The following is a 13,690-nucleotide window of genomic DNA, read 5'->3' on the forward strand; positions in this document are numbered from 1 at the left end:
TGACCAACTGCTCTGGGTGCAAACCATAGACGGTAATAGATTTTAGTTCTGAAACACTCAAGTTCCCTATAATTATCTTATCACTGGTAAGTGCCCAGCTGTGTCCATCTTTGCTCAGCCCAAGAACCACCTACCCGGGGCCTCTTATGACTGATCAGCCTCATCTGTCACTATAGTTTTAGCCCATCTGGAGTATACAGAGCTGCCACTGAAGGTGAGGTGTACCTGAGTGTGTTCGAGGTTTCAGGCTCTGCCATAAGCCCCGAAGATGCAGCAGTGAACAAAACATGCAACAATCCCTGCCTTGTGGAGCTGGTGTTCTCCTGCACAATCCGTGGGCCTGAACAGGCTGTTTGTAATGCCAAATCAGCAAGAATCCCTCCTTGGTGGGTTGGTCACAGAAGCAGTTCTGGGGTTTCTATATAGGATAGGCTCAGAGTAGCCATGTACTTTGGAAAGCATCTAGGGGACATGTCTTTTTTTTCTCTCTCTCTCTTTTCTTTTTCTTCTTTCTTTCTTTCTTTCTTTCTTTCTTTCTTTCTTTCTTTCTTTCTTTCTTTCTTTCTTTCTTTCTTTCTTTTTGAGTTTTGTTGGCACACAACTAGTTTCATCAGTTTCAGGTGTACAACATAATGATTCAACAAGTTTATTTATTATGCTATGTTCACTACAAGTGTAGCTGCCACTGTTGGCAGGAATGCAAACTAGTGCAGCCACTGTGGAAAAAATTATGGGGGTTCCTCAAAAAATTAAAAATAGGAATGGCATATGATCCAACAAGTCTGCTATTGGGCATTTACCCAAAGAAAAGAAAAACATGAACTCAAGATTTAGACACCATCTATGTTGATTGCAGCATCATTTTCGGCAGCAAGATAGGGTACTTGTCTTGAAGCTACATTTGCATTTGAAGCACACCCTGTTTTTACTTGGGTGCAGTGAATTTGAGACCTGGTGAAGATGACTGGGGGAAAGGGTGGCTCAGGGTGTTGCCACTGCCTCTGCTTGGCCAGGGAGCCTGAAGCACAACTGGGCCAGAAGCACGGTAGGAAGGGCAGCAGCCCACTGTACAGCTCACTGCCTCTGTACGGTCACCCTCATCCCGCTGGTTAAACTCTGGTCTCTTCACTGACAGCCCCTGCACGGGGCTGCTGAGATACCATGCTTCCCCACATTAACCCGCTATGCCATCAACACTGACTCTGCTCTTGTGCGAGGCTCCTCTTCCTGCCTTCTGTTGTCAGCTGATACCTTGGCTGGGTCTCACCAGCAGACCCTCCCCTCTCTGCTGGAGGGCTTTGGCATGCCCTTGTCTTCCCTTCAGGCCACCCAGGGAGTTCCTGTTTCCTTTCTGTTGGAGGATCCAACTTGTAGTTTATTTGGACTGCAAAAGAGCCTGCTGTATCTCGAGCTCACTCCTGCCCACTTCTTTAGGATGGCCTATAATGATTTATTGCTTAGCTGTTATGAAGGGAGCCTTGGAACTTTTCCCAGAGTTTCTTAATTCCATTCTTATAGTGTATGAGATTTTAAATATTAAAATGATGTAATAGATAATTCCCAACCAAAACAAAGGAGGAAAGTCAGTCCAGCAAGCAGTCCAGCAGTCCAGTCCACTCCCCTCTCCCTGCCCCATACATGTTCCTTTCCTGGGCGGTGGACCCTGGGAAGCTCCTTCATCTGCTTTCCGTCACCTCCTCACTCCCAGGGAGCCCTGAGCTGCCATCAGCTTGTGAAGTGGGGACTGACCTGTGTCCACAACAAGCCTAGACCTTCTAAACCAGGTGTCTGTCTACCAGTGGGGGAACGGCAGTCCAAGATGCATCAGATGTAACCAACAAAGTCAGGAACCAGATATGGCAGAGCTGACCTAGGGACGGGTTGAAGTTTCCCTTCTGGAAGCCTGAGGGAATCGAGGGACTGCCCTTTAACTGGATTTGTCCCTTTGCACTTGGGCTTCAGAACAGATCTGAAAGCAGGAAGGTCCCTTCCACCTGGCTCAGAACTTTATCCTTACTACTTTGACCTTTGCCAACAGGTCCAATAGTTTTAACAGTGGAATGCCTTGTGAATTTTCAACCTTTCCAGGTAAAAAAAAAAAAAAAATCACTTATTTGCGTAATGTAATGTCATTTGCTCACTACTAACATTTGGGGCAGGATAATCCTTTCTTACAGGGGTTGTCCTAGGTGTTGTTGCATCAGCAGCATCCCTAGCCTCTACATACTACTTATGAGTAGCACCTCCCTGGTTGTAACAACAAAAATGTCTCCAGATGTTACCAAATGTTACCAAATGTCCCCTGAGAGGAGGAGGATCTGCTTGGTTGAAAACCACTGCCTTGTATGAATGTCAGGTGGTCTGTCCTAGATCTAAGAAGTTAAGCGGACTAGAAGATCACTTGACTTTTTACAGGGGCCAAAGCAAAGTGTGTCCAGCCTTCCTTGTAAAAGTATAAGCATTATTTTTTTTCGGAGTTTGTAGACTGGCAAAGTTCCTGTTTTGGGGCTTGTAACAGTTATCAGTGGCTGCGCTGTGGCATTTGCTCAGGCTCAGGCCCCAGGCTGGGAGGAGACAGTGGAAGCACACAGCGTCTGTTGGGTGTGAGCCAGGGTTAGCACACTGCCAGCAGTTCTGAACAGTGAAGCCTGCTGCGATAAGACAGACATATCAGAGCCTGGGGCGTCTGGGGAGCCAAAGATTAGCTCAGTGAGCATATATTTACAATGGGTTATGTTTAAAAGCAAGAGATTGAAATAGTGCAGCTTCTCTTGTTTTGGCATTTAATGATTATGCTTCTATTTTACCATCAAGGTGTTGAATCAGTACTTTTTATGAAAATTGTCTCCACCCTGCCAGCCTATCTGTGAGTCAGATTCCCATCCCATGTGTGATGCATACGACTGGATTTTACAAACAGAGATAATCAAAGCTTTAAGAAACATTTCTCAACCAGCATAGAAAAATGTGCTAGTAGCAATACAAGTGTGCTTTGGAGGAAGCACACGTGCTATTTTTTTTTCCCATACGTGGGAATGCTATTTTAGCTCAAAGTCACAGATAACCTTAGATGCTATCTTCAGAGCTGAGTTCTCTCTAAATATTGAAAGTAGACCCTAGCCACTAGATACATTGGCTGTTTCTATGTTTAATGATAATAATATATCCATCTTGCAATCTTAATTCAGTTCAGGTGATGTTTACTTATCACACATTATGTGCCAGGGACTGAAGACAGATGGAAAAACAAAGTGTGGACCTGCCCTCTAGTTCCTTTCAACCAGGGATCATCTTCAATATATATACCTATAATCATGTGATAAAAGAAAGTCATAACTTGGCCCTTGCAGAGGTTGAAAGGGCTCTGAGACAGAAGGGGCTGTCTGAGCTGTGTTTTGAGGATGAATATGAGCCCTACAGTCATGGGGGAGTAAAGGAAGGGCGAATGGGCTTCCTAGGCAGAGGTAATAGTGGTGCAAAGGCACAGAGAATTAAAATGCTGTGCCCAGGACACCCCAAATAACTTGATGGGGCAGGATTGTAGGAGAGGAAATGTGAGTAGTGAAGAAGCAAGTCCTAATGGGCCTGACATCCTTTGCTTAGGAGCTTAGACTCAATCATGGAGGTGAAAGGTTTTAAGTGAGAGAGCAACATAAGATGTGCATTTTAGGAGGCACTCTCTGGTGGCCCTCTACAGTAAGAGGAGACCAGGGAGTCACAGTCCTGATAAGGATGCTGAAATAGTGGCCTGTTAGACCAAGGCAGTGATCATGGGAGTGGAGTCAAGGAAGCACAAAGGAGGTGGAATCAATAAGACTTTTTAGGGCAAGAGAAAAGGAGGAGTGGCCAGAGTTCTGGCCAGTTGGGAGCCTGGGGGGGAATAGAATATGATGAATTCACTTTGCAGGAAACCCAGTGGTAAGATGTTTGTTGCTCAGAAACATGGTTCAGGTGGGAGATTGGATTCAGTGTCCTCTGAGTATAGTAGAAAGTGTGATTTAAAATATTTCAGTAGATGTTTATAGATGGAGAGGAGAGGACAGTTGAGAGGAATTCTAAGCAAGGGTGTAGGAGGGTGACAGAAAGTCAGAAGAATCAGAAGTTTCATGGGTAGAGGAACCAAGTGCCCAGCCGAAGTCCATTCACCAAAGGACTTGAAGCTGTAATTGGATCTGGGATGAGATTGTTGGTGCTGCTGTCTTAGTCTCTTGTCCTTGGGGTTTAAAGGGCCCATCAGAACTCCACTTAACCAACTGAAGCTTCTCTGCAAGGTTAACACAATATCCTCTCCCCTGGCTAAGCCTTTTAATCTCTTTGTAATTACTTTGCCCTCATCTTCTTAGACCATGCCTTTTTTTACTTCGGTCTCTCTACCTTGGTAGTAAGGTTTGCATCTTTTTTCCTCCACGGACAGTGGAGCTCAGTATTTGGCCCACAGTGCAAAAAGATTGGAAAGGGACTGGGCGGGGTGGGGGGGGGCAGTGTTCATTTGCTTGAACACATCTCATTTCCCCAGCTAAAGGGCCAGAGAAGAGCATGTCATGGCTGTGCCAGAAGAATCAAACTCAAATTCCAAATGGAAATTAGCAGGTACTGCAGTACTGTACAACAGAGGAAGGAACAGACTCTTGGCCAGCAGATTCGCAGGAGTCCCCTCAAGGAAGACAGAGATTATTCTTGGTCAGATTTGCTACTTCTCTAACTGGGCAAAATGTTCATTTAGACAACTATAACACAGAATCTCCTCTTGTGAGGTGGACATGTCTAATTCCAGATCATAGGAAGAGATGAAATATTGCCTTCTGTAAGAGGTTGCAAAGTTTAGGAATTTCTGCCATGGGATCCCTGGGTGGCGCAGTGGTTTAGCGCCTGCCTTTGGCCCAGGGCGCGATCCTGGAGACCCGGGATCGAATCCCACATCGGGCTCCCTGTGCATGGAGCCTGCTTCTCCCTCTGCCTGTGTCTCTGCCCCTCTCTCTCTCTCTGTGTGACTACCATAAATAAATTTAAAAAAAAAAAAAAAAAGGAATTTCTGCCATGAAAAATAATCATCTAAACAAGTAAATGGCACTTTTACTTTTTATCCTACAGCCCTATACAGAGTTAATCCATAAATATCTTTAATAGACCTCCTTCTATTTGGTGCTTAAATCAAAATCTTTACACTGAGAATTGTACCCTGGGAAATAATGATTTAAAGGAATCCTGTTATGCATATTTTAAGTGATGAAACCTTTTTAAAAAAGTGAATGATAACCTAAGACATCTCCTTTGTGAATCTGCATTCAGAAGTTTGGTTTGTATATTTAATTCAGAATTAAAACACCATGCCCGGTTGGCAGTAATCTGTTCCAGGTTTAAAGGCCAATAAACATTATCTTTATCATAGTATAGTAAGTAGACTATTCATACCACATCCTCTTATTTCCACTAACTTAATTGGGAGTCTGGCTAATTGTAGGACCTCACAGAAATGGCGCTAGGAATAGTATGTAGCTGTTACAAAAAAAAAAAAAATCACAGTTTAATGACAGAGTACATCAGGAAATACTATGTAATATAAGTGAAGAAAGAAGAGTTTTTCTTTTTCTCTTTAAAGAGTGATAAGTAGGGCAGCCCGGGTGGCTCAGCAATTTAGTGCCACCTTCAGCGCAGGGCGTGATCCTGGAGACCCGGGATCGAGTCCCACGTCAGACTCCCTGCACAGAGCCTGCTTCTCCCTCTGCCTGTGTCTCTGCCTCTCTCTCTCTCTCTCTCTCTCTCTCTCTCTCATGAATAAATAAATAAAATATTTAAAAAATAAAGAGTGGTAAGTATAAGTAGGACATAAGGGGTAAATAATTTCTAGTTAAAAACTCCTTTGGAAATTTCTTCTTGGCTCTGAAATCTCCAGTTTCTTGGATGCTAGAAGCCACAGATAGTTTTGTTTCTCCTTGGATTTGGACTTCTATCCCTGGGTGTCAGGATTATAGGTGTTTTATTTTCATTTTATTTATTTTTTCCTCAGTTTTTCATATATTTACTTTATAACCACATTTGAACTATGAATACACAATTACTTGTAAAAGCAGAGAAAAACCAAAGCTTCATAAATAAAGGGAAACGAAGTGGTGTGTCAAGCAGATCTGCTTCTCTTGAACTTTGTCACAAACTATTTTAACTATGGGTAAGGCACTTCACTTCTTTGCACTTTACTCACATAAAATGAATGGATAGAACTAATCTTGGCAGCTTGTTCTAGCTTTTCTAATGTTCTAGTTTAAATTATATTAGAAAACAGAAATGGCCTCCCACCATATTAGTTCCTCAGGTTCAGGCAGTAAGCTTGGTGGCACTAGAAATATGTCATTTAGATCTGGGCTCTGCCTTCAAAGATTTCAGGTCCTTCATAGAAAACAAGATCAAGTGCACAAAGCCAGTTTAGCCCAGTGAGACTGGGCGAGATGTGCGTGGACCAAAGGTGGCTCTGCCAGGAAGGGTGAAGACTTGAGCCCCGACATGGCTTTACCTCCAGTCATATGTTGACTGCTTATTTAACCTTTAAGGATCTTCTGGCTCATATGCCTCACCATATGTTGAACTGCAAGCTAGATTGCCTCACACAGACTAGTCTGGTATATATGTCCTTGAGCCTCATCACATTTTGTTACAAGAGATGGCCAGTGCATCTCGTTTCCCTGGGAAAACACTTGGTCTGTGGAAAGAGCTATGTGTCCCTCCAGCTTTGAAAGGCAGGTTCCCGAGGGCTTGTTCTATTGAAGACTTATTTCACCTTCCCAGAGACTAGTCTCTGAGCTCAGGATGTATCATGCCCGTGGACTTGAGAGAGGGGTTGCTGAGTGATTGGATTAGCATCTGCTATCTTCTGGGAAGGCAAAGAAAGAAAAAAATGAAGCCATTAGGTTCCCTCTCTTTGTTTCTTCCCAGGAGCCTTTGTAATCATTCTTAATGTGGTTAAATTTAAGTTGTTTCCAGTTCAGGCATGGTGCAATCAGATTTCCTCATGAGGGTGCTTTTCCACTGTGACCTCTTTGACGTCAGTCATGGTTTCCTGTTGATCTGAACTCCCTATTCACCCCGTGGATGACTTTGTTGGAGAAGAATCATAAAGCAGGGAACACTTATGAGAAATTCAACACAATGGTGTCTGTTACTGGAGATTTCCTTTTCCTTCCCCACAGCCAGTCAGTGGCACTCTGGAGCTTTGGATACAGGATTGATGGTTCTTCGTTTAAAATAATTCTGAAGCAGTTCTTAGGACCTGGGTAGGTGAGTCTAGATGTGGCTCCCAGGCTAAACATCACCTTAAAGCAATCGCCAAATTAGTCATTAATGTTAAATGTTGTTTCTGTTCTTTGAATTATTTCCAAAAGGTAATCTGTATCCTCACCGTGATATACCTTCAACTGAGAGTTATGTCTGTTGGTTACTTTTAGGGACTAGGGATTCTTGCTTCAAAGAGAAAAATCCTTTTAATCTGTTGATTACAGTGAATCAACTTTATGGAAGAGGAGAATAGCTGCTACAGAGTCTCACTATCATGTGTTAGCAGTCCATCTACTTTGCAATAATAACAATTATCATTATAAAGCTCTTAAAATTAAGAATATTATCATCTGATGTTAGAAAATTTAAAAACTTGCTGGAAACGAAACCCTTGGTTGATGTTTTGGTTATCAAATCCAGTTTTGTAACCTCTTGCTTACTAGTCACTTCCAGAATGAAAAATTCTCCTTAAAGGCCATGACCATGCAGTATCAGGAAATGCCCTGCACCCCTGCAGCTGGGCTAGGCATCCTCCTGACTCTTCGAACTCTCCAGATTCATGTCTCATACCCACACTGCAATTTTGGCTGCCATTTCATTCCTGCCTACTTGTCAGCCTGATAGCCCCCTGAGCAAGGCCCCATCTCTGCATCTGCAGCAGGCAACTCACTGCCCAGGATGCTGCAGCTCCGCTGGAGGGGCCAGAGCCCCAGGGGCAGACAACTGTGGTAGCCAAAGCTGGAGTGGAGGTGGCAGGGATGGTGAGGACAATATTGGCTTATGCTTATTGAATCCTTGCTGTGCTTCTGGCACGGCTAGAAATTCTTAGCTTAAATCATGTAATCCTCACACACCTGTGAGTTCAGTCATCTTATTATCCCCGATTTGCAGATGGGCATTAAGATTGAGAGAGAGAGAGAAAATAACACAGCAGGAGCTGCTTTGCATCTCCGGTGTCCTGGCTCCAGAGGCCATGTACCCTCCCCACCATAGGGTGCTTTGTCTTGGCGACACCAGGGACTTGGGCGCTGGGCACAAGGCCCCATAGAATAAACTTTAGACTCTCGCATGATAGAGTAATAACAATAGTTTCTGTTTGTGGAGACTCTTCTAGGCCTGGCACTTAACGAGGCACTTTGCTTCTGGGTTAATCCTCACATGATCGCTGTAGTTACAGGTGTTGTAACCCCAGATTTATAAGTAAGTAAACCTCCCGCCCCTTAAGAATTGGTGTGTGCTTCAGTTAAAATTCTCCTGGAACAAGTTACAGAAAGCAACTAACCCAAGGTTATGCAAAAAGGGAGAAGTGAAAATAAAAATGCAGAGATACAGGGGGTGTCTCATGGAACCCAAGGGCCGAAATCATCCAGATTTCTTCAGGGATCTGAAACTGGAAAGGCAGGAGGAGCCCAGGTAGATTCTTTCTTGGCTCCCTCATCTCTTGTCTCTGTCTCATCGTTATGTTTCTGTTTCACTTTTTCTTTCTCATCCTTCTGTCTGTCCATCTATCCATCTCTCCAGCTGTACATTCAGTACTCTGTTTTACCAAGATCTTTTACATGATCTCACCACAGAGATAGCCCCAGCTTCCTAATTCACGGTTCCTCAGTTCCTGTACCCCGCACAGCCTAAATTAAAACCTCTCCATCTCCCTTCCAATATTCTGAGAGAGACTGGGAAGGGAATGGCCAGCCTGGGCCACTAGCTGTTGGTAGGATGTCCAGCATTTCCCCCATGTGACCACGCAGGACAGTTCTCTAAGAAAGGGATCAGTGAGCTGAACAGATACCTCCCAAGGTGCCTACCACAGTGACCCTGACGGATCTTATCCTTGGTTCCTCTGCAGTCACCCTCCCTAGGCGACATCGCCTTGTCACAGGTACCATCTTGGTGTGTAACTTTCATCGACCTAAGTGTTCTGTCTCAAACATTTCTTTATGCATTTGCTCATCAGTTTTAATTCTCAGAAAACAGTCTTTATGAGAGGCTTTAGGGATTTGCACACCCCTTGTACTGACAATCACTATCAGTTCAGGAGATATTTTTATCCTCTTTGACCTGGAGAAGTAGCAGCCCTGGACTGATAGCCAGGACAGACTTGGCCCAGGCTGCAGTGGGTTAATGCAGCCAGGAAGGCGCTGACAGGAATTCTATTATTAACCAGGGCATCAGCTCCTTGGCCTCCGGTAATCCACACGGAGGCGTGGGACAAAGGGATTTCTTTTATTCCCCCAGGTGTCCCTCACTGGCGTGAATGACTTGCATTTGTGGTTGGTTGAATGGGGGACAAAGGAGAAGCAAGGGCAGACAAAGGCCTCTTGGCTTTAGAACTGAGGTTAAACCAGTGTCTGGGACCTTAGGTTTCTCACCATGCAGGTCAGGGCAAAATTTCCCTTATAAGAGCCAGAGGCCTCCCGTGCAGATATCCAGACTCAGTTTCTAGGAAACTGGACTTTAGAAAAGCCAGAATGGTTTTCTACACAGGCTGAAACACAGTCGTCTTCATAGTCTCTGCCTCAGGTGGGATTTGGAACTTCTTCCTTGCCCTGGAAGTGACACATGGGCAATCTTCATCCGTGACGCTGGGCCTCCCTAGACCCAGGGTTTCCAACAGATGCTTCCTCTACTTGTTCTATAGTTGAGTTTGTGAAGCATCACTTAGTGTTTGTCAATCAGGAAGACTAGTTCTTGGTTTTTTGGTTTTTTTTTTTTTTTTTAAGATTTTGTTTATTAGAGACACACAGAGCAAGGCAGAAATACAGGCAGAGGGAGAAGCAGGCTCCCTAGGAGCCTGATGTGAGACTTGATCCCAGAACCCTGGGATCACTAACTGAGCCAAAGGCAGATGCTCAACCACTGAGCCGCCCAGGTTCCCCGCCCGCCCCCCCCTGCCCCCAGGGAGACTAGTTCTTAAACAACACAGACTGAGTGGAGTTGTAGACAGGAGGTTGTCTTCGGGATCCTGGAGTCCTGGGATCGAGTCCCACATCAGGCTTCCTGCATAGAGCCTGTATCTCTCTCTGCCTATGTCTCTGCTTTGTAAAGGGTGTCTGCTAAATATGAACGGTTTCCTTTAGGTTGCTGGAATTCATTCCAGAGCCTGCACATTTAGCTGGGCTCATTTGTTTTTGAAGCTAATGTTTTAGCATATGTGGCAGATTCCAACCCTCACTGGAGTCTTCTTCAAGCCAAGCACCATAGCTGCCACCCGTTTTAGGCTACACATTGGGCCTAAAGTTGTGATAGAAATGAATAGGTGAGTGAACACCTATATCAACAGGACTATGGCCCTGTACTTCTCAGCTATAGGTGGCCTGAGGATGGGGTGAAAGGTAGCACCCTAACTAGCTTTTTGCTTTTTCTATCAGCACTTGGTTATGAAAGCAGCAGTGTTACAGTGATGTTTTGGCACTTAGGAACTGTCTCCCTTTGCTACCCTTGTGCCCTGCCTCAGCTGACAGTTCAGTCATTCATATACCTTGACACCTCCCTACTCCAGCCTGACTCTTGCTTCCTTATCCTTCAAGGCTGGGAAATTAGCTCTCTTTGAAGCTTTCTCCAAATCCCACCCCAGCTTTAGGCTGCTCAGGTGCCCCTGCTCTGTTCCCATGACATCATCTTTGCGTCTCCACTGCACTTAGCACCTTGGGGTGGTGTGCTCCACGTTTCTCTGAACTGTCTGAGAGCAAGTGTGGGATCTTCTTCATTTTATAATACTTGCTCTCTACCCAGGACCTGGTATGGTGTGTGCCCAGTAAACATTCCTTCTTGTTGAAAATCTTAAAGGAAGCATGAAAGATCTCTGAAAGCTTCATTAAGTACTCTCAAGCCTGCATACAGAACTCAGACCCTTTATTCCCATGGAGTCCAGGGACCCAAACCAGAGCTGATCGCATCTCATTTGGGATGTGGTTCCAACAAGCTCAATGGCTTGGTTGCTTTAGGCATCAGAAAGGCCATTCATAGTGTGAAGAGATGGGCATATAAAGAGAGGGTCTCCTCTCAGCAAAAGCCTCTGGTGAGTTGATGAACACACATTTTTTTGTCTACCTTGTGATATTACTTTAGGTCTTTGATAGAATGGACCATTACTTTTTGTTAAATCGTCATTATATCTGGCTGGCTTGTTTCCCCTTCATGCTTACTTCATGAGTTGTGTGTAGCCTGGGGGATGAGAGTTGTTCCAGGTGGTGCCAGACAGGAGGTTAGAAAGAAAACTCTGAATGAAAAGAAACCCCTGTTTTCCCAGTTCTAAGGCTTCTGACTTTGCTGTGCATCACAGGTAGGTGTGCCCCTCTGACCCTCCTGCATTTTCTGAGAATCTGCCTCTAGCACTGGGCTGAGAAACAGATGAAAGAGTGAGATGAAGCAGTGTTTCCTCCCTTAGATTTGGAATTCAGCCTCTGCTCTGGCTTTTCAGGCTTGAGACATGAAAATGATTTGGGGGGGAACTAGAAATGGATGAAATTGCCCTTAAAATACCCTCATCTTTTTGATGCCTGCTGCCTTAGAAATTCTTGCCAAGTACACTGACTTCCAGCAGCCTAAGGAATAGCCACTTACCTATTGACTCAGTTCCCATAATCAGGTATTTTGAGCTCTTGGATTCCATGTGACTGCCAGTCTCAGCCATTGAAGAAGTCAAACAGGGATGCCTGGGTGGCTCAGCAGTTGAGCATCTGCCTTTGGCTCAGGGTGTGATCCTGGAGTCCTGGGATTGAATCCTACATCAGGCTTCCTGCATAGAGCCTGTATCTCTCTCTGCCTATGTCTCTGCCTCTCTCTCTGTGTCTCTCATGAATAAATAAACTCTTAAAAAAAAAAAAAAGGCAAACAGGCTGGTTAAGAAAAATGTGTGAGACTGACCTACTCGTTGAGAGGTGGTTTGATGGCTTTACCACCTGAGTCTTCCTTGGGTCCCCCTTGGCCACTCCTCCAAATGAACACAGCATTGACATGACACCTGCCCGTGCAGATGCAGCTCTTAGACATGTCTCTGTCATATATTCACCATCCCGCTCCACTGCTGACCTACTCTTTCCACTCAGTCCTTCCCATATAGAAAATAAAGAACACTGTTGTTCATCAGAGCTTGTCCCTCCCAAGTCTGCCACTCTGCTTGTCAGTCACACTAAAATAAGGCAACTAGCTGAGTCAGATGGCTTACTGGGTTGAGCTTTCAGTTGGCTTGTATTGGCCAGCCTGAAGAATTGTTTTGTTATTGTTTGGTTTCTGTTTTCATGTGTGAGGATTTTGCTGTTCCATCTCTACTCTTAAATTCATGCTTCTCATTAGCAGAGAGAAGATTCATAAACCCAGGGGACTTTTTCCTTCGAATTAAGGTTTTACTTAAAATCAGGAATAGAGAGGTCATGAGTTCTGTTTTCTGATTGGAAAGGCCTGATGAAACCAATGGTGACTCGGGAGCAAGAGCAACAACAGGCACAGCCATTGTCCACTCACAAGGATGGATGAGTTCTGAGTACATATCCTTTGTGAATTGGCAAATACCAATTTCCTTACAAAATGACCTCCCACCTTCCTACCCCAAAAGGATGATGACTGGCCCTGCAAGGTGATCCCATAGGCCTTACCTTGCATGTCACTTGCTTGGAGAGACCTGCACTGACTCCCAAGCATATGGCCAGATGTCACTGCTTCCTCCACTTTTCCTTCATAGGATTTACCAGAATTTGTAAATTTACCTGTGTGTATGATGCCTTGTTTGTTGTTCTTGTTGTTTATAAAGCAACACATGTCTCCCACACCAGAGTATATGGGTAGAAGTTGTGTCTATTTTATGCCCTTTCTACTCTCTGTTGAATCCCCAGCACCTCATTCACCACCTGGCTAGCGAGGGACTTCAGAAATGTTAGCGGACATCCACTGATCTGAGGGGTTCCTGAAACAAAGCACTTTGTACTGTCAGTCTTGGAGCATTGCTTTTCCATTGAGACCTCACATTTCTTTTATTAAAGTCTTAATAAAAGCACTTTGTTCACCCTACTCGCTCAGTACTGAGTGCACTGCATGGGGAGTCCTTTTTTTTTTTTTTTTTTTAAATGGGGAATCTTAAGAACCCATTCCATCTATGGGGCTGAGAACTCCTTCCCAGTGCAGACAACATCCTGCTGGTCTGCATGTTTCTGCTCCTGACTTGGGAATTTTCTGTTGGGCTGAATGGGATTTCTAATGTTGAGGCTGTTCTTAGACCACTGTTTGGCAGACTTGTCTGAAATATTTTCCCTTATCTGCCAGTGTTCCTGCCCAAGTGTGAGGACCTGTTAGATGCCCCTTGCACCCTGTGCTTAGCCCTGCCTGTGCCAGAGGAAAGGCATGTACCTTTCCATTTATGTTGCTCTCCTCCACTTTCTAAAACCCCTTTGATTCAGCGAGGGATAGCACCATCGTTCTCACTTGGCTA

The 13,690-nt window shown here is 44.7% G+C and overlaps 1 protein-coding gene across 1 annotated transcript in view; it reads left to right on the forward strand.

The window, feature by feature from the left end:
* PRKCH (protein kinase C eta) overlaps nt 1–13,690 on the forward strand; it is a 233,539-nt gene that overhangs the window by 140,549 nt on the left and 79,300 nt on the right. The gene's annotated exons all lie outside the window — the stretch shown is intronic.

This window comes from Canis lupus, chromosome 8 (assembly GCF_011100685.1).
Source record: "Canis lupus familiaris isolate Mischka breed German Shepherd chromosome 8, alternate assembly UU_Cfam_GSD_1.0, whole genome shotgun sequence".
NCBI lineage: Eukaryota > Metazoa > Chordata > Mammalia > Carnivora > Canidae > Canis > Canis lupus.